The sequence below is a fragment of the Mirounga angustirostris genome, unplaced genomic scaffold (genome assembly GCF_029215605.1).
Source record: "Mirounga angustirostris isolate CCGP_5_RB_7025 unplaced genomic scaffold, mMirAng1.0.hap1 SCAF_2, whole genome shotgun sequence".
Taxonomy (NCBI): Eukaryota; Metazoa; Chordata; class Mammalia; order Carnivora; family Phocidae; genus Mirounga; species Mirounga angustirostris.
Genome location: NW_026991710.1, coordinates 150,397,131 through 150,424,292, shown reverse-complemented (window position 1 = coordinate 150,424,292; position 27,162 = coordinate 150,397,131). Strand labels below are relative to the sequence as shown.

Genomic DNA, 27,162 nt, shown 5'->3' with positions numbered 1-27,162 from the left:
AAAAAGGAAAACAAAAAACCGTTTAACAAAATTCAACACCCATTCATGATAAAATCTCTTCAAAAGAGAAAAAAGGAATGGAGAGTGATGTAGTTTGGGGAGTTGTGTTGTTGGGCTCCAGAGCTGACAGCCAAGAAAGAAGTCTTTGGTGCAAAGAGGTGGTTCTATTAAAACCCAGGGACAAGGGGCGCCTGGGTGGCTCAGTCGTTAAGCATCTGCCTTCGGCTCAGGTCATGATCTCAGGGTCCTGGGATCGAGCCCCGCATCGGGCTCCCTGTTCCGCGGGAAGCCTGCTTCTCCCTCTCCCACTCCCCCTGCTTGTGTTTCTGCTCTCGCTGTCTCTCTCTCTCTCTCTCTCTCTCAAATAAATAAATAAAATCTTTAAAAAAAACAAAAAACAAAAAAACCCAGGGACAAGACCCGTGGGCAGAAAGAGGGGCCACCTGGGGATTTCGAGGAGGAACTGATTATACACTTTGGGGCTAGGGGAAGAAAAGGGAAGTTCCAAAAGCACTTTCATATGCTAAAGAAGACTCACAGGATCCTGGAGGCTTAGCTATTGTCAAGCTAAGGTTGTTTTTCCCTCTAGCAGGGCATTAACATTAAGAAGGTTGGGAGCTTCGTGGAGGAATGTTCTACTCTGCCTATCTCAAGTATTTGTCAATATGGGCTGCAGGTTATAAGGACATTTAATTTTATCTACGATTCCTTCTGCCTTTGTTTCCCACATCAGAGGGGAACTTCCTCAATGTTACAAAGAATATTTATGAAAATCCTACAGCGGGGGCACCTGGGTGCCTCACTTGGTTAAGCATCTGCCTTCCGCTCAGGTCATGATGTCGGGGTCCTAGGATCAAGCCCCGCATCGGGCTCCCTGCTCAGCAGAGAGCCTGCTTCTCCCTCTTCCTCTGCTCCTGCTTTCTCTCTCTCTCTCTTTCAAATAAATAAATAAAATCTTTAAAAGAAAGCCTACAGCTAATATTATACTTAATGGTGGAAAACTGGCTGCTTTTCCCCTAAAAGCAGGACTAAGACAAGGAGGGCTGCTCTTACCAGTACCATTCCACACTGTACTGGAGGTTCAAGCGGCCGTGGTCACTCCTCTCTGAGTTTCGCCTTCCTCTAATCACAGCTCGGCACTGATAAGCATAAGAAGTCTGTGTCCCACACCCTTGACCGGAATTCTTCAGTTAACTGCTTCCTGCCTGCAGTGTAAAATGTAACGTCTCACGCAGGGTTTAGGGGCCCCTCCAGGCTTCCGCTCCTGTCTACTAGGCAGCCTGATTTCTTCCCACCTGCTCCCTGGCCTTCAGCTCAAGTAATGTTGACCAGTTTGTGGTTCCCCAAACATTTCCTGTGCTTTTGCTTCAGAACCTCTCCACTCACTTTCTCTTTTTCCTGAGGCATCTTTTCCTGCATTACCCATTCCTACTTCTGTGAGCTTAGTCTTCTGGGTCAATGCTTCACTGAGTTTCCAAGTAACTAGCTAATTAGTTAACTAATCCATTCATGACTGGAGTGGGTCCAGTTCATTACATTCTTGGATCACTCTGATGTGGTTTTGGAATATAGGTGAGGTTTGGTGGGGTGTCGGTTAGAGCCAACAGCCAAGAAGAAATTGAGACGTTTTTGGTGCAAGAAGGTGGTTTTATTTTATTTTTTTTAAAGATTTTATTTATTTATTGGATAGAAAGAAAGAGAGAAGCAGAGGGAAAGGGAGAAGCAGACTCCCTGTTGAGCAGGGAGCCTGATGTTGGACTCGATCCCAGGACCCCAGAATCATGACCTGAGCTGAAGGCAGATGCTTAACCGACTGAGCCACCCAGGTGCCCCAAAAAGATGGTTTTACTAAAGCACGGGACAGGATCCGTGGACAGAAAGAGCTGCTGCCCTGAGGTTGTGAGGGGTGGGTGATTATATACTTGGGAGTTCGGGGAGGTAAGGAAAAGGGAGTTTCAGTAGGATTTTCATGTGTTAAAGACTCACGGGATACTGGAGGCCTTGCCATTTTCAAGTTAAGGTTGTTTTTCCCTCTAACAAGGCGTTAACATTAAGAAAGTTGGGAGCAGGGCTACTGGGTGGCTCACTCGGTGGGCGTCTGCCTTCGGCTCAGGTCATGATCCCAGAGTCCTGGGATCGAGCCAGCACTGGGCTCCCTGCTCGGTGGGAAGCCTGCTTCTCCCTCTCCCACTCCCCCTGCTTGTGTTCCCTCTCTCGCTGTGTCTCTCTCTGTCAAATAAATAAAAAAGATCTTTAAAAAAAGAGAGAGAGTTGGGGGCTTCTTGGATGAATATCATACACGTCCCACCCGGGAGGGGTGGGAGGGTTTTCAGTGTGTCAGCTTGTGCTTTGTCTTCAGCTAGCCTTCTGCTCCCTCAATTCCAACCTGTTTCTCTGACTCCCACCGTATCACACAACAGGACCATGACATCAGTATGGGATTATCAAGTTCTTTATCAAACACTTCGGTAGATCTCAGAATGGTAGAACAGTGTGGTTGCAACCCTATCTATCTCATTTCCTCGGCAAAAGTTTCTGCTGGGTGCTGGGGGTCCTATACTAAAAAAGAAATAGGCTGTCTTCTAAGTGGCTGAGAGTCTACTGGGGAGAGCCAAGAACAAGTCAAAAGGCAGTTATAGTCTATTGTGGGAGATGCTAAATAATAACTTTGTTAGAAGTTAACATTTGATTTATAGGAAGGAGCACATTGTCTTGTGGTGAGGTGGGGGCCAGGGGGATGTTGGTCAGAAGCATTTCCCCTCAAGAGGAAATACTGAGCCTCTGTACTGCGGACGGACTTGTCCATCCAGTGGACTTTTAACATCTCCAATCGGACATCCAAATGGCATCTCAAACTTGGCTTGTCCACAATAGATCTCTTGTTACTGTCAGGACAATTTGTGAAAGAATTTGAAATGGGCAAAAAGAGTATTAGCACACTCTTTTGGGTTATCTGTGCCTTTCATGATTGTTGAGTTATTGCGCACCCTGTATATTAACTCAAAGTCGTGCAGGTGATTCTTGTCCATAGAAAGGCAAATAGAGGGACACCTGGTTGGCTGGGTCGGTTAAGCATCTGCCTTTGGCTCAGGTCATGGTCCCAGGGTCCTGGGATCGAGCCCCCGCATCAGGCTCCCTACTCAGCAGGAAACCTGCTTCTCCCTCTGCCTGCCGCCACCCCGTGCTTTGTGCGCTCTCTCTCTTTCACAAATAAATAAATAAAATCTTTAAAAAAAAAAGAAAGGCAAATGGATTTTTTCATATTTTTATTTATTTGACAGAGAGAGAGCACAAGCAGGGGGAGCAGCAGAGGGAGAGGGAGAAGCAGGCCCCCGCAGAGCAGGGAGCCCGACCCCAGGACCCAGGGATCATGACCAGAGCTGAAGGCAGCCACTTAACTGAGCCACCCAGGCGCCCCAGGCAAATGGATTTTATTTGGTGGAGTTACAGTTGATTCCCTTCATCGAGAAGCCAGTTGTGCATCTATTAAACTCATTTTGACCTTCTTCATTGTGTGTGCACAGGGGTGTGTGTGTGTGTATAATTCTTCTTTGAGTCAACTGTAACACCTTACTGATTCCCTCATTCATTAATGAATTAAAGACAACCTTTGTTTATTTTATATTTGTATGAGAGTCATAATTTAATCTTTTCCCCGCAAAATGTTTAGTAGTATTGGAGGTCATCCACCTAGACATCCTATGGATCCCCGTGACAGAGCAAGGTAAACTGTATCGCCAGGGAAGAGTACCTCTCTTCTGACAGAAGCCTGGGCACCTCCTTGCCAGATTTCCAGAGGAAATCCAAGCAGCAATTGATGAGGGGGCAGAAGGCTAGCTGAAGACAAAGCATAAGCGGACACCCTGCAACCTCCCCCCACCCCCCACTCCTGGGTGGGACATGTGTGACATTCCTCCAGGAGTCTCCCAACTATCTTAATGTTAATACCTTGCCAGAGGGGGAAACAGTCTTAACTTGGCAATGGCAAGGCCTCTGACATCTTGCCCGTCTCCTTTAGCATTATCTTGTAGTTCCTCTTTAGCAGTATCCTGAGAGTCTTCTTTAACATATGAAAATCCTTTTGAAACCTCCCTTTTCCTTACTTCCCCCAACTCCTGAGTATATAATCAGCCACTCCTCAAGCCCACAGGGCAGCAGCTCTTTCTGCCCACGGGTCCTGTCCCCGTGCTTTAATAAGCCACCATTTTGCACCAAAGATGTGTCAAGAATTGGTCGTCGGCTCCGGACTCCACCCCACTGAACCTCACCTATGTTCCAAACCCCATCAACAATAGCTCTTTAACTTGCTGATTCTTTGTTTCTTTAGTTTTATACTTCCCTATTGATTTTGTTTTGTTTTGTTTTTTTAAGATTTTATTTATTTATTTGAGAGAGAGAATGAGAGACCGAGAGCATGAGAGGGAGGAGGGTCAGAGGGAGAAGCAGACTCCCTGCCGAGCAGGGAGCCCGATGCGGGACTCGATGCGGGACTCGATGCGGGACTCGATGCGGGACTCGATCCCGGGACTCCAGGATCATGACCTGAGCTGAAGGCAGTCGCTTAACCAACTGAGCCACCCAGGCGCCCCTGATTTTGTGTTTTGTTTTTATTTCTCGTTCCCACTTGGCTTCTAAGCAATGCCCCCAGGTAGCAGCAGTGAGGAAGTTTGGTTTTCTGAGTTTTTTTGAATCCGTTCTCTAGTGAGTAAAAAACAACAGAGAATCCGGTTTGTCTTTTAGTTTTTGTTTGTCTCTTTAGCTCAAATCGATGAAGATGTCTGTGGCCATTGGGACGAACAGCTCTTTAACACTTTGTACAAGGGTAACTTAGACTCCTGGGCTTCTGCAATTTGTTGGGTTTTTTTTTTTAAAGATTTTATCTCTATCTATCTATCTATCTATCTATATCTATCTATCAGAGAGCACACAAGCAGGGGGAGTGGCAGAGGGAGAGGGGCCCGAAGCAGGACTCGATCCCAGGACCCTGAGATCATGACCTGAGCAGAAGGCAGAGGCTTAACTGACCGAGCCACCCAGGTGCCCCTGCAATTTGTTCTTGACATGTAGCTTTAATTGTGGGAGAAAACAAAAGAACTATAAGCTCTTTCTCTCTGTTGTTGTTGCAAATAAGGGAATTGAATAATACCAATTCAGAAACATTTCAGAATCCATGTTTGTCCATGTTAAAAATCCATTTAAAATTCATGTTTGGCAAATGAGACTAGTTCAATCATTTTTAATTTAAAAAAATAGCATGTTAGTTCTCTTAATCAGTATGTCACACAAGCATACATTTTTTTACTTTTATCTTTCCCAAATGTAGACAGGCTTACTTATTAAATAAGCAAACACTTAATGTTATAACACCTAACTATGTAAATTGGTGTTCAACTAAATTCAGTAATTATTCTGAAAAACTTTTTCTTCTCAAATGTAGACAGGCTTACTTACTTATTCTTTAGATAGATTTTATTTGTCAGAGAGAGAGCTCCCGCTGAGCAGGGAGCCCAATGTGGGGCTCTATCCCAGGACCCCGAGATCATGACCTGAGCCGAAGGCAGACCCTTAACTGACTGAGCCACCCAGGTGTCCCGACAGGCTTACTTACTGAATAAGCTAACATTTAATGTTACTTAACACTTAGGATTATTAATTATGTAAATTGGTGTTTGACTAAATTCAGTCATTATTCTGAAAACCTTTTTCTTCCACCTGTAATTAAGTTTTTGTAGCTGATAGATCACTTCCAAGGTTTTAAGGCGCTCTAAAACCTTGGACTGATAATACTATTGAGTTAGTTTAGTGATAATCATTGGATATCTAATGTCTAAACACTATAAAATACCAAAACATTGGTATAATCTTAGCTATGATGTTGCTTCGTATTTTTATGCTATAGGGAGGCGGTATCTCAGCGGCATATTAATGACTGAGTTCATTTTTGCTACTTTGAGATGTAAAAGAGACACATGGGGATCTAGAACGTTGCATTATGTGTGGTTGTGAGCTTTACCATTCTGCTCAAATGCTTGTATAAAACGAACAGTTGTCCCTCACACATCTTCCCCAACCCCCCCTCCCCGGCCAGTTTTCTTTGTGAAATAGAAGGCACTTCAGTTAAAGTTATAAAAATGAATAGGACAGTTGGGGCTATACTGGAGAAATAGTGACGGAGAAATAAAACTGTGCTTGGCTTTTGTTTTTTCAAGGAAAGAGCGTTCCCTGCCCCTCCCCCCGCCCCCTCCCCCGCCCCGAAGAAGTGATTCACAAAGCTCTTGGGCATTCCTTCAGACCACCAAGCAGGAGCCCCTGTTTTCCACACAGGCACTCCCCTCAAAGACATCTCTTACACCTCTAATCACCTCTCGACGTCAGATGCTCAGAGGACCCAGACTACCAAGGGCCCTTCTTCCCAAGAACACTGTGTTGTCATTGGTCACACGTCTGCTCCTCTTGAACCGTGAGCTCTCTGATAGCTGAGTTGCTCTGAGAAAGCAATGAAATAGCGTTGCAAAAGCGCAGTGCCCACAACAGAGCTGATGCATGTAAGTACGTGTTAGTTCTTTTGAAGCCTGGACATTCACCAGCTTCCGAGTGAAGCCAGTAAAATTCTCAGGGCAAGATCCAAAAGTGGCATTTCAAAACGCTTGCCTCTCAAGGAAGCTGCTACAGCCAGGGTAAAAAGGATGCGTTCAGAATCCAGGAGGGCCAGATGTGGCAGAGTCTAGATATAAGTCTTCCCCCACGCCTCGGAGACAGGTTGCCAGCCTCTCATCTGGGCAACCCTCTGCCCCCTGGGAACAAGTCCATCTGGTTACTACCTCCCCAAGGGCTTTCACCCTTGGCCATGTGCTGATACTCTATCTCTCTCCACTGCTTGGCAACGGCTGGCTTGTACTTATTGCTGCCAGAGTCAAGAGACCAGGATACCTTAAGAGAGGTGGAGAAACCTGCTCTCACCTCCCATAGCAGCCAGCCTGGTGCAGAGCCTGGGCTGCAGATGTGGCTGAGATGGCTCCCTCAGTCTAGCCTAGAGTGTCTGCACAGGAGACAGCCCTGGGGCAGGCATGGGGGGCGGGACAGGTGGTAAAGGGCTGGGATCAGGTTACACAGGCAGGAGGATGGTCAGGAAAAGGAGAGAGTCCCCAGGTGAAGTCCTACAGATCTGTCCCCAGAACCTGGGACCTGTGCAAAGGAGACATCCAGAAGGGAGCGGGGCTCAGGCAATAGCCTGCTGAACGGCTTAAGGAGAGCAGCTCCAGAAAGGATGTTGACCTTGCCAGCACAGTGCTCAGGGAGGAAAGAGAAGAGACAGTGCTCTGGAGTGGGAATCAGGATCAGGAGGTGCAGGGGATGGATACAGAGGAGCTGGGCGCCAGGCAGGGGGAGCAGCCTGAGCAGATGGAGGAAAGGAGACTCGGGAGGATTTGTGGGAGCTCAGGGAGCAGGGAAGGGAGAAGTAGCCCTGGGGGCTCAACCTCAAACAACCTCCCAGGGTCCCCTGCCACTATCGTGGACGGATTTCCCCAGGGACTGAGCTCTAGGAGAGCAAGCTGGGCCTGGCTGGGATAGCGATGGTGGAGGAATGTCTGCCTCCAAGAAAAAACCTCCAACAAGGGAAAACCTTGTTTCCTCTACTCTCAACGCTTCTGACACCAAACGCTTTTGCAGTTCTCTGTGGACACCAACCGGGCATCCTATGATTTAAATCAGTTCTGACACTACCCAGAGTTAGGGAAGACCCCACAGGTTAAGAGCCCACTCCCACAGTCCTGACCTCACTTCTGAAGTTCAAGTCCAGACCTCAAGGATTTCCCCCAACCTCATCTTTGGGTTTGATAATTTGCTAGAATAGCTCACAAAACTCAGTAAAGTGCTTTACTGATTATTACTGGTTTATTATAAAGGATACGACTCAGTAACAGCTAAATGGAAGAGATGCATGGGGCAAAGTATGGGAAAGGGGCACAGAGCTTCCGTGCCCTCTCCAGCCGCACCACCCTCCCGGGACCTCCATGTGCTCACTAACCAGGAAGCTCTCCGAACTCCTCCAGGTAGGGTTTTTTGGTTTTGTTTTGTTTTTTATGGAAGCTTCATTATGCAGGCATGGTTGATTAAATCATTGACTACTGGATGATTAATTCAAGCTCCAGACCCCGTTCCCTTCCCGGAATTTGGGGTGGGGCTGAAGGTTCCAACCCTCTGAACACAGGCTGGTTCCCTTGGCCACCAGTCCCATCTTGAGGGCCTTTCCATAAGTCACCTAATTCACATAAATTCAGGTGGTGTTGAAAGGGGCGTGTTATGAATAACAAAATTTGTGCCTTTCATCTTTATCAGTCTAGAGCTGTCTCAGGAGCTAGGGACAAAAATCAAATATCAGGGGCGCCTGGGTGGCTCAGTCATTGGGCGTCTGCCTTCGGCTCAGGTCATGATCCCAGGGTCCTGGGCTCAAGCCCCGCATCGGGCTCCCTGCTCAGCGGGAGGTCTGCTTCTCCCTCTCCCACTCCCCCTGCTTGTATTCCCTCTCTCACTGTGTCTCTCTCTGTCAAATAAATAAATAAAGTCTTTAAAAAAATAAAAAAAAATAAAAAAATATCAAATATTATAACCAAAAAGATGCTTCTATCCCTCTCATTACTTAGGAAATTATAAGGGTTTTAGGAAATCTGGCCAGGGGATGGGGATGAAGGCCGAAATATAGATTTGTCATATCACCATATTATACTGCCCTCCCCCGATGCCCAGCACAGAGTCCTAGTTCTCGTTGGCTGGCTCTTGTATAAACCAAGTCAACCACAGGGTCTTTGCTTTCAGGAACTTGTCATGGAAGATTTGATCTCAATCAACAGAGCTTGAGGGCATCCAAGGATGGGGTCTTCCATCCCTACATGTAGCCCTGAAAGCCAGACAGGGTATGTGTAGGGACACAAGCCCCATTTGCCATCTTCAAAGCCTCCTGAAAGCCTTGATCTGGGCGCCTGGGTGACTCAGTCGGTTGAGCATCTGCCTTTGGCTCAGGTCATGATCCCAGGGTCCTGGGATCGAGTCCCTCATTGGGCTCCCTGCTTAGCGGGAAGCCTGCTTCTCCCTCTGACCCTCTCCCCCTCTACCCCCGCCCCCCTCCCCCCCCCCCCCCCGCCGTGTGCTTTCTCTCTCTGAAATAAATAAATAACATCTTAAAAAAAAAAGAAAGAAAGCCTTGATCTTCAGACTTAAGAGGTTCCTTAGGCGGTCCTTTCAGCCCAGGATTTGTCTCTGAGACTGTGATGGTAGATGTTCAATGATTGTCTACTGGATTGAATTGAATAGGAGCAAGGAGGGATGTTCTTTGAAAGATTAAAGGCAGCCTTGAAAGAAAGGGCTTGGGGACATTCCTGCAATATCACCTTATGACCCAAACATTCTGCAGCCAGAAGCCTGGATTCTAGCCTCAGCCCCATCACTTGTGACCTATATGAGCAAGCAAGTCCCAAAAGCAGCCTGGGCCACTTTTCATCATCTGTCAACCCTCGTGGTCCTTGATATCACGGTTGGCACCTGATACATGCTATTTGAGTAGAAGAGAATAAAATTTTTCATTGAGTATTACACAAATGTTAGCATTGTGTAACAATTAACCACATGAATCAAAAGTTAAGTGGAAACCAGCCAAATCAGAGAAAGATTTGGTAACCAGAATTCAGGTTGACACAAGTCATCCAAAAGCTATATAAAAGCTCTCCAAATGAGTAAGGTCACTCAGTCTAGACAACTCAGACTTCACTGAAGTCTGGACGGGTTTTGCCAGCTATGCTTTTGCAACCATCAGTAATAACTGCACATCTCTTGTCTCTATCTTGGGTTCTTTCACAGATGAAGCAAATCCAGGTCCTTTTTTTTTTTTTTTAAGATTTTATTTATTTGTCAGAGAGAGAGAGAGAGCAAGAGAGCACAAGCAGGGGGAGCAGCAGACAGAGGCAGAGGGAAAAGCAGGCTCTCCGCCGAGCAGGGAGCCCGACGCGGGGCTTGATCCCAGGACCCTGGGATCATGACCTGAGCCGAAGACAGATGCTTAACCAACTGAGCCACCCAGGTGCCCCTGCAAATCCAGGTCTTCGAAGTCTAGATGGTGGTTCACAGTGACCGTATTCAGGGATAAGGTTTAGGTATAGAATGGATTCATAGAATAAAAGGAATTCTCTTCCAGCATAATGTCCAAGACTTGATAAATGCTAAACTCAAAGCAAACACAGGGACTCATGAGACACAATGAGAGACCATTTTTCTATGTCCTGGAACCTCTGCTTTTGTCCACCAGTATGGACCCTTCTAGTCACCACCACCCAGGGACAAGTAGCCATTTAGCTACTTTTTCGGTCCATGGCCATACTAGTTATCTATTGCTGTGTAACAAACCTAGTGACTTGAAACAATGCATAGTTATTATCCCATAGTTTCTGTGGATCAGGAGTCCAGGTAGAAATCCTAAGAGATACTACACAGTTCTTTGCTTTGGGTCACACAAGGCTGCAAACAAAGTGTTGTCCAGGGCTGGGTTCTCATCTGGAACCCTGACTGGGAACGAATCTGCTTTGAAACTCACTCAGGTCTCTGGCAGATTTCTTTGAGATTACCTCACCAAGCGCCCTCCCTGGCTTTTTGCGCAGTATTGCCAGAGGTCCCCCTCAGCTCCCAGAAACTACTCCCAGCTCCTAGAGGCTTCTGGAAGTTTCTTGCCATTATAGGCTTTCCCAACATAATCCAGCCAGCAAGAACAGTCTCTAGGTCACCTAGCAAGCTGGAGTAGTACAAAATGTAACCTAATTAAGGAAGTGACATTCCATCACCTTTGCTCCACTTTGCTTGCTTTCTGTTGGTTAGAAGCAAGGTCTTGCTTACGTTGTCCAAGGGGAGAGGGTTCCCCCCAGGAGGCACGGATTGTGGGGGCCACCTTAGAGTTTGTCTATTATAATGGCCAAGTTTGAAAGTTGTCTGGCAACCTGAAAGCCACACACAGAATTCAACATGATTGTGTTAAATTATTTACTAGACCCAAAGAGAAAAGGAAGGAAGGAGATACTTCCATGTTACTCCCAAAGCCTTCCGTGAATTATGTTCTTCTTGGTCTCCTGCTAGGTTCTTCCCTGGCCAGGTGATCAGGTCAGAACCATCTGAAAATGCTTTGCTAACACCTAACCCCACCAGGTTAGGATATGGCATCCTTTCTTTATTTCAACAGCCATCCTGGAGAGAGAGAGTGCTTCCCATTGCTAAAAAGAAAGACTTCATAGTTTACCTAACTGCAATTTTAGCCTCTCCCAGGAGTGGAATTTTAGACCGAAGGGTCCAGAATTTCCTGATCAGCACAGTGAGGTCATCTGCTTGATAAGACCTTCTGCCCTTCCCCCAAAGGAAGGTGACCTGCCTGAAACAATCTTTTCTTTCCTTTTGCTCCTGCACTTGTTTATCTTCCTCCTTTCTGCCCATACAAGGCTTCCATTTTGAACTCCTCAGAGCACCCTTCTGTTTGTGAGGTGGGATGCTGAATAAAGCCAACCAGCTCTTTAAATTCACTCCGATCTTTAACACCATCTTTCCTCTCACCTTGGGGTTTAACCTTAGGTAACACTTCTCCCAGTTCTGCTCCCCCCTCTTCAGGCTCTCAGAGACCTTCGCTGGCTTCTCGCCCCACCCTCCAAGTAGCCTTCCCATCCTCTGATCTTGTCTGTGCATCAACCAGGTCTCAGAGGGGCCAGAAACCAAACTCAGCAGCGCATTGGATGCAACATTTTTCCGGCAGGAGGTGTTGGCTTTGATCAGCTCCTCAAAGGTCCCCTTGTACCCGAGAAGGTGAAGAACCATGAGTTAGGACATTTGGAAGAAAATTCAGACAGCTCATGTTTGGGGGCATGGCTGGCCTCCTTCTCCCACCCTCTGCCCAAGGTCTCAGGCCTGAGCTGGGCAATCCTCCATAGCCCCAGCTGCCGGCCAGGGAAAAGCAAGGTGGTGGGACATGTGTCTCTGCCTGGAGCAGTTCCCAAACCCCACTTAGCTTATCGGCCACTCTGCCCTTGCCTTGAGCCTCAGACCTAGTGCGCTGATAGCACCCTCCCCTATCACAGAGTCAACACCTTGGGGGCTGGGAAGGGAGGGGGTTGAAGGCCGCCGTGTGGCTAAGGCTGCAGGTGTGCTTGGCCTTCATCTTGACAGGTCCTTTGGCTTCTCTCCCTCATTTTTTCTCTGCCCAGGCCCTACAGCAGATCCAAGGGTGGCATCTCTTTCCTGCTTAGGGCTCTCCCGGATCTGTTGTCAAGTAAGATCCCCTGTTCTTTGACTCTTGGCCCCAGGCATGTTCCTCCTCCCCTATGGGAACCCTGGCGGGCCCTGCGCTCCCAACACCTGAGCCCCGTGCTGGGATGCAGCCTGGGCTCCCAGGCAGGCGCTTTGAACCTGCGGTTGACGGACGTCCCTGGATTCTGACGGGGGCAGGCCACGGGTGCAGAAGAGATGGCAACTAGCTGAGCATTTGCAGGCTCGGGGGTGCGCTGTGGGGCCGGCGTGGCAGAGGCTTTCAGCTGGGTGCAGGTTCCCGGGGGTGGCGCTGGGAGAGTCGCAAGGATTCCCCACCAGGGTTCCTGCCTCGCGCGGCCAGAAGAAAGAAGCAAGTTGTGGCTAGAAAGGCCTCTGGAAGCAATGTAGACCACGCATCCTGGAAAGCAAATCGGGCTGGATGGGCGAGTTATCGCGGGAGTGACTTAGGGCAAAATCAAAGCTCCGGAGCTTAGAGAGCTGAGAGGGCCCCATCTTCTCCCTCTTTGTGAAACTAAGTTTGTAAGAGGGAGATAGGGAGGCCACGCTGGTTGTGGTTGGGAAATGAGGCCAAACCACCAGTTTGCAATGGGGGGCACCGGCTCAGACTGGCTGGGGGAGGTGCAGGGGATGGCACTCAGCTCGCGGGGTCAGGTGGAGGGAGCAGGGGACTGGTCTGAAGGCAACCCGGACCCTGAGCCAGTCTGCTGCTTTTGCGGACAACTGTGCCGGCAAATGTGCTTGTGAGCAGCAGATTCACCCTGTGGCCTCTGGCAGGCCCCGGACCGTGTGGGGCGGGGTTAGAAACAGGGGCTGCCGCGATTCAGAGGCAGGCACTCCCTCCCATTGCTGTGCGGCATGTCAGAGCAGGTGCAGAGAACATTCTCCAGGCGTCAGGTCAGGGGCCACGGGAGGGGACAGAGTGATGAACAATTCTGGTTGGAGAGGGTGTGGAAAGAGAGAAAGAGAGAGGGAGAGAGAAAGCGAGAGAGTGCTTGCTCACCATTCCCTGCCAGAGGCCACGACCCTGGAGGGGGTACAAAAGTGGGCAGAGTACCCTCTGAGTGACATGGGGCGGGCTTGTGTTCTGAGGACGGAGCTCACAATGTGAGTCATAGCCACTTACAAGGACAGATGGCATCAGCAGAATGTGTGGGAAACCAGTGTCCTCGGGGGGGGGGGCGGGGTGAGAATCTCCATCCAGAGCTTCTCAACTGGTGTACTGTGAATGTGACACAAATGTGCAGAGATACGGATATCCTTGGACCCTGGGGGCCCTGGGGGACACTCAGGGACCGTCGGGGCCAGCACACTGTCTCAGCAGCTTGGGCTCCAGCATGTGGCGTGTGTATTCTCGTCTTCCTGATGTGCCACAAGGTGGAAAGAGTGGGGAGACACTGATCCTAGGCTGAACTGGGAAGCCACACCCCAAAAGGTACTTCAAAGAAGAGCCCCACCCGAATCCTTAGGAGTAGGACAATTAGTTGGAGAAAGCGTGGGAGTGACAAGTATATATTGTGTTTGGTCTCCTTCTCCGGCAAGTAGAGAATTTACATTAAAAACAGCAATAAGAATAAGCATTTACAAAGGGCGGTCAGTATTTTTCTTTGAGGAAGAGGTAATGTGATGAAGAGCATTTATTCCCTGGGACACCTGAGACCTAGCTGGGGCAGGTGCTCCCTGAGAGAGAAACTTCTGGAACAAGGACTTGACCACGCCTCCCAGGGGACCTTGTGTCTCAAGCGTGGCCTTTTGGGATGACAGCAGACTGAGGGAGAAGTTGGCTTGTGGTCTGAAATGAGCTTGCTCCCTATCATCTCTCACATCTGTAGTGACGTTTCCATGGTCTCAAGCCCTTGTGGAGAGCAGGCAGAGGGCTGGGCTTTGTGTGTGACTGACACTGGCAGAACGGAGGCAGCGTGGTGAGGGCACCCCCAGGCTGAGGGGGGTCATCTAGTTTCCCTTACGTCTCAGTCTTATTGGGTTGCTATGACAGAATACCGTAGAACGGCTGGCTTAAACGGCAGACATTTATTTCTCACAGTTCTAGAGGCTGGACATCCAAGATCAAGGTGCCCGCAAATTCCGTGTCTTGTGAGAGCCTGCTTCCTGGTTCACGGATGGTCATCTTGCTGTGCTCTGACACGGCAGATGGGGAGCGGGAGCTCTCTGTGGTCTCTTTATAAGGGCTTTAATCCCATTCATGTGGATCCACCCTCCTGACCTAATTGCCTCCCAGAGGCCCCATTTCCTCATACTGTCACATTGTGGGTTAGGATTTCAACAGATGAATTTGGGGGGGACACATTCAGTCCATAGCACCTTGAGCTTAGCCACCCTTGAAACGGAAATTCCAGTGATCGCCTGGGTCCCAGTAATGTGCACTTCAGCCTCTCTTCCTGTGTTGCTACTCACAGCAAGGTATACTGAACGTGATCGCCTGAGAGCTTGTTAGAAATGCAGACTCTCGGGCCTTACCCCACACCTGCCAAGTCAGAAGTAGCACGTTCCCAGGTGATTTGAGTACATGTGAATGTTTTTGAGAAATCCTGCTCTACCAGATGTTAAATTAGTGATAGGGAAAAGCATGGTCTCTGGGGGGAAAAGCATGGCCCAGGAAGCCACACAGTCATTGTTTCAAATCCTGACTCCACTGTTTCCGCCCATGTGACCCACTCTGAGCCTCAGTTTCTCACCTGCAGAATGAGGACAATCATGGCACTAACTTCATGGGACTGGGGTAAGAATTAAGTAGGCTGATGGATGGAGGCACCTAGTACATAGTAGGTGCCTGGTGGATAAGAATTTTCTGGAATTTTCTTCTTCGCAGTCTCTTCACTAGTGGGGCTGAGGAATGGGTGTCTTTAGAAGCACCTGGGTAATTCTGATGAAGGGCAGGTGATACTGCTTCGTATCACTTAAAGAACCAAACACCTGGAATGGTGCCGGGAGAGCACCCTAGAGAGCCTCTGGATGAGGCTGACCAGTGTTGGAAGGTGAGACACCTGCAGTGGGAAAGAGAGACACTCTCCCAATGGCCGTGGCCATTTGCAGTGGTCCAGCTCCTCAGAAATGTGGTGGGGAATAGATTTGTCGAGGCATTGCCTGACACCCATGATGGCTCATCAAAAAGACAGGGGAGAGACAAGTGCAAGTGGCCGGTCTGGATTAGCTATTTTAGGAGCTTAGCTGGGAAAAGGAAAAGATTTGCAATAGTAGAGAATCCAAGGGATTTAAAAAAATATTTTATTTCTCTATGACAGAGATAGCGAGAGAGTGAGAGAGTGGGGGTGGGGGGGTGGGGAGGAGCAGAGGGAGAGAGACAAGCAGACTGACTCTAAGCTGCATGTGGAGCCCAACGCAGGGCTTGATGAGGGGCTTGACATGGGCTCAATCTCATGACCCTGAAATCATGATCTGAGCAGAAACCAAGAGTCAGATGCTTAACTGACTGAGCCACCCAGGTCCTCCAAGAATCAAAGGGATTTTTAAGAAAGACAAGAACTGAGCTGGGATGGGGTGGGGGTGTGGGGGGGTTGACTAAACTAGTATTTATTCAGCATGTAACATTTTCTTCTGTAGGTTTTGTGGGGTCTCTCCTGATCGGATGGGGACCAAATGTGGGGTGACCCAATCAAGTGGAAGTTGGTGGCACGGGAGGTCAAGGGATTCACCTGAGGCAGAACAAAGGAGGTGGAAGCTTATTGAATACACAGCTAGGGAGCAGTGGGCCAGAGAGCAGAGGAGGGACTCCTGCAACGAGGCTGTGGGTGGGGGCTGTTGTTAAAGCCGGAAGATGAGGAGGTAGGGAGACATACGGAGTTTTCCGTTTTTTGGTATCTGTGCCTAGTTATAAGTAGCCCACTGGTCAGTTAGAGCCTATGGATGTTATGAGGTGGGGCAACCACCCTCAGCCAGGTGGGGGCTCTGGGCCCTTTGTACATTCCATCGCTCAAGGCTGTTGCCTAAAAACAGCCTCTACATGTTTGCCTTTTTAAAAATTACTTAAAAAAAAAAACTACAACACACATATAGAAAAGTGCATAAAACAAAAATGTAGCTTTTTTTTTTTGAAGATTTTAATTATTTGACAGAGAGAGCAGCAGAGGGAGAAGGTGAGCAGGGAACCCAATGCGGGACTCAATTCCAGGACCCTAAGAACATGACCTGAGCCAAAGGCAGATGCTTAACCGACTAAGCCACCCAGGGGTCCCTATATTTTTTCTCTCTTTGTGGCATTTCTCATCATTCATTTATTCTTTTATTCAGCACACATTTTTTTGAGCTCTGTGTCAGGGGCCCTGGGGGTGTCCGTCCTCACCTTCTCATTGCTCCCTGACAGTTCCAGGTGTGGGCAACCTTCAGTAAAACTTGAGACAGGAGACCCTTGAATTTTCCTTGTAGATAAAGGGGAGCTTGGCAAGCAGGTCTGGGAACTGGCCAGTGCCCAATCACCGAATGCAAGAATGTCCATGGAGAGGACAGAAAGTCAAGGAGAAAGATGGAACTGACCCCGAAGGGAAGCTTCCCAGCTGAGCTGGTGCACTGGCCCCTGGCCCCGCTCCTCTCAAGGGAGTGGGACTCCTTCCAGAGGAAAGTGCTCTGCTGGCTTGGCCTGAGGGCTCATTCTGGGTTCCAAGGGAGATAAGACAGAAAACAAGGCAGTGGTCATTGGCAGGTCAAGGTAAACCCCTGCCAGAAAGGGTTGCCATTTTGAGGTCTCATGACCATTATATAACCCTCCGATAGGGATATTTCTGCTTTTCCATAAGCAGCCAGGAATTTCTGAGACCTGTTTGCATAGAATTAGAACTTCTTATAAAGGATACTGTGACAAGTGTCATATCTACCTTGGCTCTCCAGCTGCACAGTTCCCACACCCCCCTTGGTAAACTTTATTCTATCTTTCCAGGGCTTGAAAAATGCAAATCCAAGCAAATCAAATACTCAATTTTTACCCACTACACCTTTTTTTTTTTTTCTTAAACATAAAAGTAACCTATTAACACATACTGGTTTGCACCTTTCTCTTATTCCTCAATTTAAAAAAATGTATGGGAAACCAGTGTCCTCAAAGGGAAGGTAAGAATCTCCATCCGAGGCTTCTCAACTAGGATGCTGGGAATACGACACAAATGTGCAGATACCCTTGGCCCTTGGGGACCCTTGGGGACACTCAGGGACACTCGGGGCCAGCACGCTGTCTCGGCTGCAGCACTGCCCCCTGGGCTCCTGCATGTGGTGTGTGTATTCTCATCTTCGTGGTGTGCCACAAGGTGGAAAGAGTGGGGAGACACTGATCTTAGGCTGACCTGGGAAGTCACACCCCAAAAGATTTTATTTATTTATTTGACAGAGAGAGAGAGAGAGAGAGCGCAAGTAGGCAGAGCAGTCGATAGAGGCAGAGGGAGAAGCAGGCTCCCCGCTGAGCTGGAAGCCTGGTTGGATGGGGACTCGATCCCAGGACCCTGGGATCATGACCCAAGCCGAAGGCAGACGCTTAACCACTGAACCACCCAGGTGCCCCTCCTGCAGCCATTTGTAACGGGCCACTTCCCATAAGCCCACTCTCTCCTTGGCACCTTATATCTTGTCTCAAAGACTTCTCCGAAGCTGGTCCATCACTCAGCATTCCAAATCCACCGTCAGCCACACTCCGTCTCCCCACCCCGACCCCAAACCAGGTCCTCACCCCCCAGCTGCTTTATTTGGGGGCGGAGGGTTACCAACAACCACGGGCCACGCTCATGTCGGGGACAAGCGTCATTCTACTAATAAGAAAACCAGAAAACTGTCTACATTTGCCTGACAAGTGTTCCAGAGCAGGCCTGGGATTAGGGTGAAGCAAATGAGGTACTCTTCACAGGTGCACAACTTAAGGAGGAGCCAAAAAGACCTCAGTAATAAGACAAATAATATTTTAAGGTAGTATTTAAGAAATTGTGGTAAAATATATATAATGTAAAATTTACCATTTTAACCACTTTTAAATGTATAATTCGGTGGCTTTAAGTACATTTCGCAGTGTTGTGCAACCAACACCAGCACCCAACTGCAGAACATTGTCATCTTCCCAAACTGAAACGCTGTCCCCATTAAACACTAACACCCCACTTCTTCTTCCCCACCAACCCCTGAAAACCACCATTCTAATTTATATTTTTATGAATTTGACTATTCTAGGAACCTCATATACATGGAATCAAACAGTATCTGTCTTTTCGTGACTGGCTTATGTCAAGGTTCTTCCATGTTGTAGCTTGTGTCAGAGGGTCCTTCCTATTTAAGGCTGAATAATATGCATTTTATAGATAGACTATATTTTGTGTATCTCTACATCCGTCAGTGGATACTTGGGTTGCTTCCACATTTTGGCTATTATGAATAATGCTGAACTCTATGAACATGGGTGTACGAATATCTGTTTGAGTCCCTGCTTTCAATTATTTTGGCTAGAGACCCAGAAGTGGAATTTAAAAGTTCTATTTTTATTTTTATTTTTTTGTTTTTTTCTTAGAGAGAGAGAGAGAGTGTGAGTGGGGAGAGTGAGGGGCAGAGGGAGAATAAGAGAGAATCTTAAGTAGGCTCCATGCTCATCACAGAGCCCGACGTAGGGCTTGACTCACAACCCTGAGATCATGACCTGAGCTGAAATTAAGAGTCGGACACATAACCGACTGAGCCACCTAGGTGCCCCTATTTTTAATTTTTTGAGGAACCACCATACTGTTTTCCACAACAGCTGCACCAGCTTGCATTCCCATCAGCAATGCATGAGTTCCAATTTCTCCACCCCTCCAAAACTTGTTTTTTTTTTTTTATTTCTTTATTAATAATAGTCATCCCAATCAATGGGTGTGAGGTGGTATCTCATCATCATTTTGATTCACATTCCTCTAATGAGGAATCTTTTCATGTGTTTATTTGGCCATTTGTATAGCTTCTTTGGAGAAAGAGCAAAGTCTTTTGCTCGTTTTTTAAATTGGCTTGTTTGTTGTTGAGTTTTAGGAGCTCTTTATATATGATGGATATTAATTCCTTATCAGGTATGTAACTTGCAAGTGTTTTCTCCCATTCTGCATGTGTTTTTAATATCATTAATAGAGTACTTGGATGCACAAAAGTTTTCAATTTTGATGAGCTCTAATTCATCTATTTTTTGTTTGTTGACTGTGTTTTTGGTGTCATAGCCAAGAAATCATTGCCAAATGCAATTAAAAAAATCCAAATTAATGCAAAATCCCCCATATGAACAAAGTATCAAAATCTAACCGAGGAGCACCTGGGTGGCTCAGTCATTAAGCGTCTGCCTTCGGCTTAGGTCATGATCCCAGGTCCTGGGATTGAGCCCCGCATCGGGCTCCCTGCTCCACGGGAAGGTTGCTTCTCCCTCTCCCACTCCCCCTGCTTGTGTTCCCTTTCTCGCTGTCTCTCTCTGTCAAATAAATAAATAAAATCTTTTAAAAAAATTTATAAAAAAAAAATCTAACCGACACAGGATCCCACCTGGACTTGCATCACTCACCTTACTCACCTCAGACCTGTCCAATCCTGTTTTTACTTAAAAATGTGACATTTTGTTTACCATGGGTTTGGGGGCATTAATTTTGACCTTTGAGAATATTGCATTAAAATACCAGTCATCTTGGTAACTGGTTTTTTGGATGCCTTCTAAAATTCTGTGCTGGAGGCAAATTCCTGTCTTATCTCACCATAGTGCCGACCCTGCTCCAGAGATAGTGGTTAGCCCCATGGCTCCCTAGGGCACACAGTTGTCTTCATCCTGGGCCACTTCTCTTTAAAGACTAGGTGGGGCAAGCTGAAAACCGACCTCCACAGGGAAGCCCTGTCCCTAGTTAAAGGGCCAAGTGTCCGTTACACTACTCATCCAGAGCTCAACTAGTAGTGTGCTGGTAAATGGTCAACAACTGGCTCTTGGTGGAGTGGGGGGTGGGCAGGGTGGGCCTGGTGTATAGCATTGGCAGGTTTCCATGGTGTCAATGCTCCCTTCATGGGCGATTTCCAACCACAAACAGGATGTTGCTGAAAGCAGAGTTGGACAGAAATGGCAAATGGGCAGACTCAAGCCGTGGGAGGCGTTGAAGGGAGACCATGAGGCCAGTGAGGGAGAGGGACAGAGCCTCCTCGTGGGATGTTATTATTTGACTCTGAAATCACAACACATCAGCCAAAGATTCACCAGGAAAACTTATGTATAGTAAAGGAGATTTAATGCAGAGAATTAGTTATCCAGATGATGGAGGGGCTCAAAACCAAACAGGGACAATGCAAGGCTAGGAGCAGCGGGAAGGCATTCCATCTCTAGGCTGCGAGACAGAGGGAAGAGGTGATGAGGGTCATCAGGCCAGGGGCTTGGGTCCCCTGGCAGAACCTGAGCCCCACAGGGCCTGAGACTGCTGGCGGCATGTAGATGCTGCTGGTGATGGAACCAGGGTCAGACAGGGAGGGAAAGAAATACCCTGGCTTCTCTTCCCCTCCCACCAGTGCCTCCCATTGGGCTAAACCCAGCTGATGGGGGCTTGCGGGCTGTAGGCTGCCCCCCCCCCAATATACAGCAGAGCAGGACAAGAGTGAGGAATGAATCTGAGCGCAGCCAGGCCCAGGACTGGTACATCCAGGCACAGGGTACCTAGCATTGGCCCATTATCACCGTGCCTATTGCAAAGCCAACGGGTACAAGTGCCCTGGCCCCATGTTTTTGAGTATTGCTTGATGATCAGACAATTTACGGAGGGAAAGCGCTCTTTGGCTTACAGTTGAGGACTCCAGATCCAAATATGAAACTTACACAGTTCCTACAGAGCAGAAAACTCTTCCAATGCGTGGATCTACAGATAACGTGCTTAGATTTCCTAACAAGAGGAGGGGATATTTGAAATGTTCAATAACCTTAAGTGATAACCTGAATTGCTAGCGTTGCAAAGCAGGTTGGAAATCACATTAAGATGACAAATAGTTGGGGCGCCTGGGGGCCTCAGTCGGTTAAGCATTTGACTCTTGATTTCGGCTCAGGTCATGATCTCAGGGTTATGAGATCAAGCCCACATTGGTTCTGCACTGGACGTGGAGCCTCTTGAGACTCCCTCTGGCCCTCTCCCACCTCTCAAAAAAAAAAAAAAAAAAGATGTACAAATAGTCACTTACATAGAAACTGTAAAATAAGAGTGGTTACATGTTTGGGAAAAAATTTTTTTTGATCAGTGATTTGGCTTAAGTAAATAATATTCTTACAAACCTCAAAACTTTGTTTAGCTATTTAAGAAATGTATCTCCAGTATCAAAGCTGATAGATTATTTTGATGACTGATAAAATCACTAACCTGTCAGTTTAAACAGAGAAAATAAGAAAGGAAGCAGAAGATATAATAAATGAGGAAATAGTGAAGAAATATGTCATTTTAAAATAAAAGAAAATATCGATTATAAGAAAAATGTTATTAATCTTAAAATAAATTATATGTAAATGCATTTTTGATGACAAGTCTTAATGAATCTTAAGTCCTTTCAGTGTAGCTGACCGATGTTCACAAAGCTCTGTGAGCTGCTGATGAACCTAAGTCGATAAAATTAAACCAATTCTTTCTTTTAAAGATTTTATTTATTTATTTGACAGAGAGACACAGCAAGAGAGGGAACACAAGCAAGGGGAGTGGGAGAGGGAGAAGCAGGCTTCCCGCGGAGCAGGGAGCCCAATGCGGGGCTCGATCCCAGGACCCTGAAATCATGACCTGAGCCGAAGGCAGATGCTTAACGACTGAGCCACCCAGGCGCCCCTAAACCAATTCTTGAATATGACATTTCACTAAAATTTTTATGGCCTAGTTGATAATAGAAATTTGAATAAGCAGGAATATCAAACAGTATGATAAGGGCTAAGAAGTTGTTTAGTGAAATTCCCAGGATTTCAGTAGAAGCCAAGAAAAGACTCAGCACCAAAAACTAAATTGTTGGTGCTAAGAGAAATGGACTGATTAAGACAAAAAGCCACCACCAAATATCAACCTAATTTGGAAGTTCTTGGAAGAGTTTCGTGTGATTCCCGAAGTTGAATTACAGTTCAGGCAAGGGTAGCATCTGGAAGGTAGCCATTTAAAAAAAAGAAAAGAAAGAAAGAAATTACTGCAAAAACTTCTTCTTTTTTAAAAAAATATTTTATTTATTTATTTGACAGAGAGAAAGACAGCGAGAGAGGGAACACAAGCAGGGGGAGTGGGAGAGGGAGAAGCAGGCTTCCCGCTGAGCAGGGAGCCCAATATGGGGCTTGATCCCAGGACCCTGGGACCATGACCTGGGCCAAAGGCAGACGCTTAACGACTGAGCCACCCCGGTGCCCCTGCAAAAACTTCTAAAAATGAATACATGATTTGGAAACTACTAGAATGATTTGATGATTTATTTTCATCATAATTTCTATCTCTTGATAAGCCATTGTGGTATCCATATAATTCTGTTTATCTAGATATGAAATAGAATAGTATATTTGCTGATTTGATTTGCATATGATTTACGTGATCATTCTTGCTGTTAAATATTTTCAGACTGCAGCGGCACAGAAAGCTCATTTCATTGAGGAGAAGCTGGGGCTGAGTTTCAAACGAGAAGTTGGGAGAGGGGCTTCAGCTACACGAATACCAGCAAAAACACACGAAAGGGCCTGGTACAGCAGGCTCACTGGACAACCAGGTGTGGGCCGGAGAGTTTCCTCATTGTTTCATGCAGGAATGACAACCTCAGCTTTCCTTCCCCTGCCTTCAAAAGCCTGGGCAGAAATAAAAGGAATGGTGCTTATCACTAAAGTGTCTGTCTCACCACCTCCTTTCCCGGAGAAATGTTTGTGCTTCGAGGTATATGTGATCATACGTAACAGAGGTGTTTTAAAATTTGTGGGGGAAGACATAAGGAGACCCGTGGACTGTTTCCTTGACGTACCAGATTTGGCAGTTACGTTGACAAACCACCCCAAACGTAACATTAGCAATTCTCAAGTAGCTTGAGGATGTCGGGCTCAAGGCTTACAGCCCCGTACAGAACAGCACTCTGTTCTGGATTCTGCATGCTCCATCTGATTTAAATTACTCTTTCCTTTGTGGCCACCACTGCTCTTGTACTTGTCAGATCCTGCCTCCATTTGGAAAACACCATGGTACTTCTTGGAAAACAGAAAATCTGCACACGGACCTTTATCTTCCCCATTCTGTGAGTCACTGGGAGTGAGCTCATGGGATTTCGGTAGGAAGTGATAGTTGCTGTTAGGACCACGCACAGGAGAAAACAGGCCTAAGCTGCTCAGGAGGGTGAGATCCTGGAAGGTAAAGACCGTGTCTTATTCCTTGCTGTTGCCGAATGCCCAGCTTCTAATGATGCCTCACCCACAGAATATTTGTTGAGTTGAACTCCTAAGTAAAGCAAGCAGAGTGATAGTCACTCCGTTCTTTGAGAAATACATGTGGAATCGCCTGAGCAAGAAAGTGAATGCTGTATCACAGCTGTACTTCTGAGATCTGTTATCAGTCTGTGATGGCTATGTTATTGTTGCTGGTGAGTCAAACTAATTACGTGACAACTGAGTTACTTTTCCCAGGGACACAAGGATAGGGGGCGTGAGAGAATACGGAAAACCAAGTTCCTTGGCACTTGGACTTGAATCTGGGGTCTGTTGTTTTCTGTCTGATCTTGGGAAAGTCACTCAGTTCTCTGAGCCTCAGGCTCCTTTTCTGTAGTAACGGAGATGACGCTATAGTATCTAAGTCAAGAGCGGATGTGAGGGTCGAATAAGAAGCATATGGGAAGACATCTGGTCATGGGCCCTCAGATCCATTGTGGCTATGGAAGGCTCCCGGTGATGGTGATTGTAACTGTGTGGGCTCAGCCAGTAACTGCTACAGGATATTCCTATTACCCCCCAAATACCCTTGTGTCTCATCCCCAGTTAATCCCTGCCTCTGCCCCAGGTAACCACTGATCTGCTTTCTGTCACCGTAAATTGAATTTCTCTTTTGTAAATGGAATTATACAGCATGTACTCTTTTGTGTTTCACTTCTTTTGCTCAGCATAATGTTTTTCGAGATTCATCTATGTTATTGTATCAGTGGTTTATTTCTTTTATTGCTAAGTAGTATTCTATGGTATACCACATTTTTTTTTTTTTTTGAGAGAGAGAGAGAGAGAGCAGGCTTGAGCAGAAGGTGGAGGGGCAGAGGGAGAGTGAGAGAGAATCCCAAGCAGGCTCTCCAATGCGGGGCTCAATCTCAGGACCCTGAGATCCTGGCCTGAGCCAAAACCAGGAGCCAAAAGCTTAACCAACTGAGCCACCCAGGTGCCCACCACAATTTTTTATCCATTCATTTACTAAAGGACATTTTAGATTGTTTCTACTTTTTTTTTTTTTTACTATTATGAATAAAGATGCTATGAGCATTCACGTACAAGTCTGTGTGGACATCTGTTTTCATATCTCTTGGGCACATACTTAGGAGTAGAATTCCTAGGTCATGTGGTAAGTATATGTTCAATCACATAAGGAATTCCCAAAATGTTTTCTAAAGTGGCAGTACCATTTACAGTTCCACCTGCAGTGTATGAGAGTTTGTTCCACATCATTGACACTCGGTATTGTCTTGGTATTGGTCTTTCAAATTTCAGTCATTCTCATTTTTATGTATGTTCTGAAGGCTAGCATTCACTTTTCTTTCTATATGAATAATATGAGTGTCCAGTTGTTCCAGTTCAATTTATTGAAAAGGTTATACTTTCCCCCACTGAATTGCCTTGGCAAGTTGTTGAAAATCGATTAATCCTATACATGGGGGTCTATTTCTGTACTTCGTCTTCCATCCATTCATTGATCTATATGTCTATCCTTACACGATATTACACTGTCTTAATTAGTGTCACTACACAATGTCTTGAAATCAGATCATGAGGGCCTCTAACTTTGTACTTCTTTCCAAGTTTATTTTGGCAGTGGTAGGTCCTTTGTATTTCCATGTAAATTTTAGAATCAACTTGTCGATTTCCACTAGAAAGCCTTGCTGGAATTTTGTTTGGAGTTGTATCACATCTACAGATTAGTTAGGGAGATTGAGTTTTCTAATCCATTAAAATGGTATATGTCTCCATTTATTTTGGGCCTCTTTGGTTTCTCTCAACAATGTTTTATATGTCTCAGTTATAAGTCTTAGCCATATTTTGTTAACTTTCTCTCTAATTATTCATGTTTTGGGATGCTAATTTAAAAAGGTGCAAGTTCTAGTTGCTAATGTACAGAAACACAATTGATTTTTTATATTGACTTTGTAACTTGAGACATTGTTTATCTCATTTATTAGATCTAGTTTTTTTGTAGGTTTGTTAGGGTTCTCTGTATACATGACCATGTAGTCTGCACAAAAGATAATTTTACTTTCTATTTTCCACTCTTTCTGCTTTTTATTCTTTTTTCTTGCCTGATTACATAGGCTAAAATTCCCAGTTTACTGATGAAGAGATGCCATGAGAGCAAGCATTTTTTGCCTGTTCCCAAACAGAGGATGAAAGCCATTCCAGTCTTTTGCCATTAAATATGAGGTTAGCTCGTAGTGATCCGAAGTGGTACATGCACCCCAATGTTTATAGTAGCAATGTCCACAATAGCCAAACTATGGAAAGAGCCAAGATGTCCATCGACAGATGAATGGATAAAGAAGATGTGGTATATATATATATATATATATACACAATGGAATATTATACAGCCATCAAAAGGAACTGAATCTTGCCATTTGCAACAACGTGGTTGGAACTAAAGAGTATTATGCTAAGCAAAATAAGTCAATCTGAGAAAGACATGTATCATATGATCTCACTGATATGAGGAATTTTTAATCTCAGGAAACAAACTGAGGTTTGCTGGAGTGGTGGGGGGTGGGAGGGATGGGGTGGCTGGGTGATGGACATTGGGGAGGGTATGTGCTATGGTGAGCGCTGTGAATTGTGTAAGATTGTTGAATCACAGACCTGTACCTCTGAAACAAATAACACATTGTATGTTAAAAAAAAAAAAAAAAGAAGATAGTAGGAAGGGACAAATGAAGGGGGGGGGAATCAGAGGGGGAGATGAACCATGAGAGACTATGGACTCTGAGAAAGAAACTGAGGGTTCTAGAGGGGAGGGGGGTGGGGGGATGTGTTAGCCTGGTGATGGGCATTAAAGAGGGCACGTATTGAATGGAGCACTGGGTGTTATACCCAAACAATGAATCATGGAACACTACATCAAAAACTAATTATGCAACGTATGGTGATTAACATAACATAATAAAATAAAATTTTAAAAAAAGTATGAGGTTAACTCTAGGTTTTTCATATTTCTTTAACCGTTTGAAGAAGTCTTCTGTTCTTAATTCGCTAAGAGTTTTTTACATCAATGAAAACAGAATCTTTTCAATTTTTTTCCCTACATCTATGAAGATAATCTTTAAAACAAAGTTTATCCTGTTATGGTGAACTGTGATTTTTGAATCTTAACCAATCTTAAATAGCTGGGATAAATCTCATTTCCTGTGTATTGCTATATTGAATTTGCTAGTATTTTTTTTTATGAGAGCTATTAATCTGTACTTTTTTTCTTTGTTTGGAATGTCTTTGTCTGGTTTTGATATTAGAATAATGAGGATCTCATACAATGAGTGGGAAAGTGTGTTCTTTATTTTCTGAGAGAGTTTCCATAGGATGGTGGTGGGGGGGTCTTCTTTTCCTTTCTAAGTATTTGATAGCATTCACTGATGAGGCCAATTAGGCCTGGAGTTTTCTTTGTGGGATGACTTTTCATTATGAATTCAATTTCTGTAGTGGCTATGGAGTTATTTAGA

General features: G+C 46.0%; 1 long non-coding RNA gene across 1 annotated transcript in view; it reads left to right on the top strand.

The window, feature by feature from the left end:
* LOC135363677 (uncharacterized) overlaps positions 1–26,163 on the top strand; it is a 29,736-nt gene extending 3,573 nt beyond the window's left edge. The window contains exons 2-6 of the long non-coding RNA XR_010409644.1: positions 6,325–6,545; positions 7,908–8,054; positions 22,851–22,995; positions 23,428–23,850; positions 25,771–26,163. This is a non-coding gene — a long non-coding RNA (uncharacterized LOC135363677). The remainder of the gene's footprint in view (positions 1–6,324; positions 6,546–7,907; positions 8,055–22,850; positions 22,996–23,427; positions 23,851–25,770) is intronic.
* Positions 26,164–27,162: the final 999 nt, after the last annotated feature.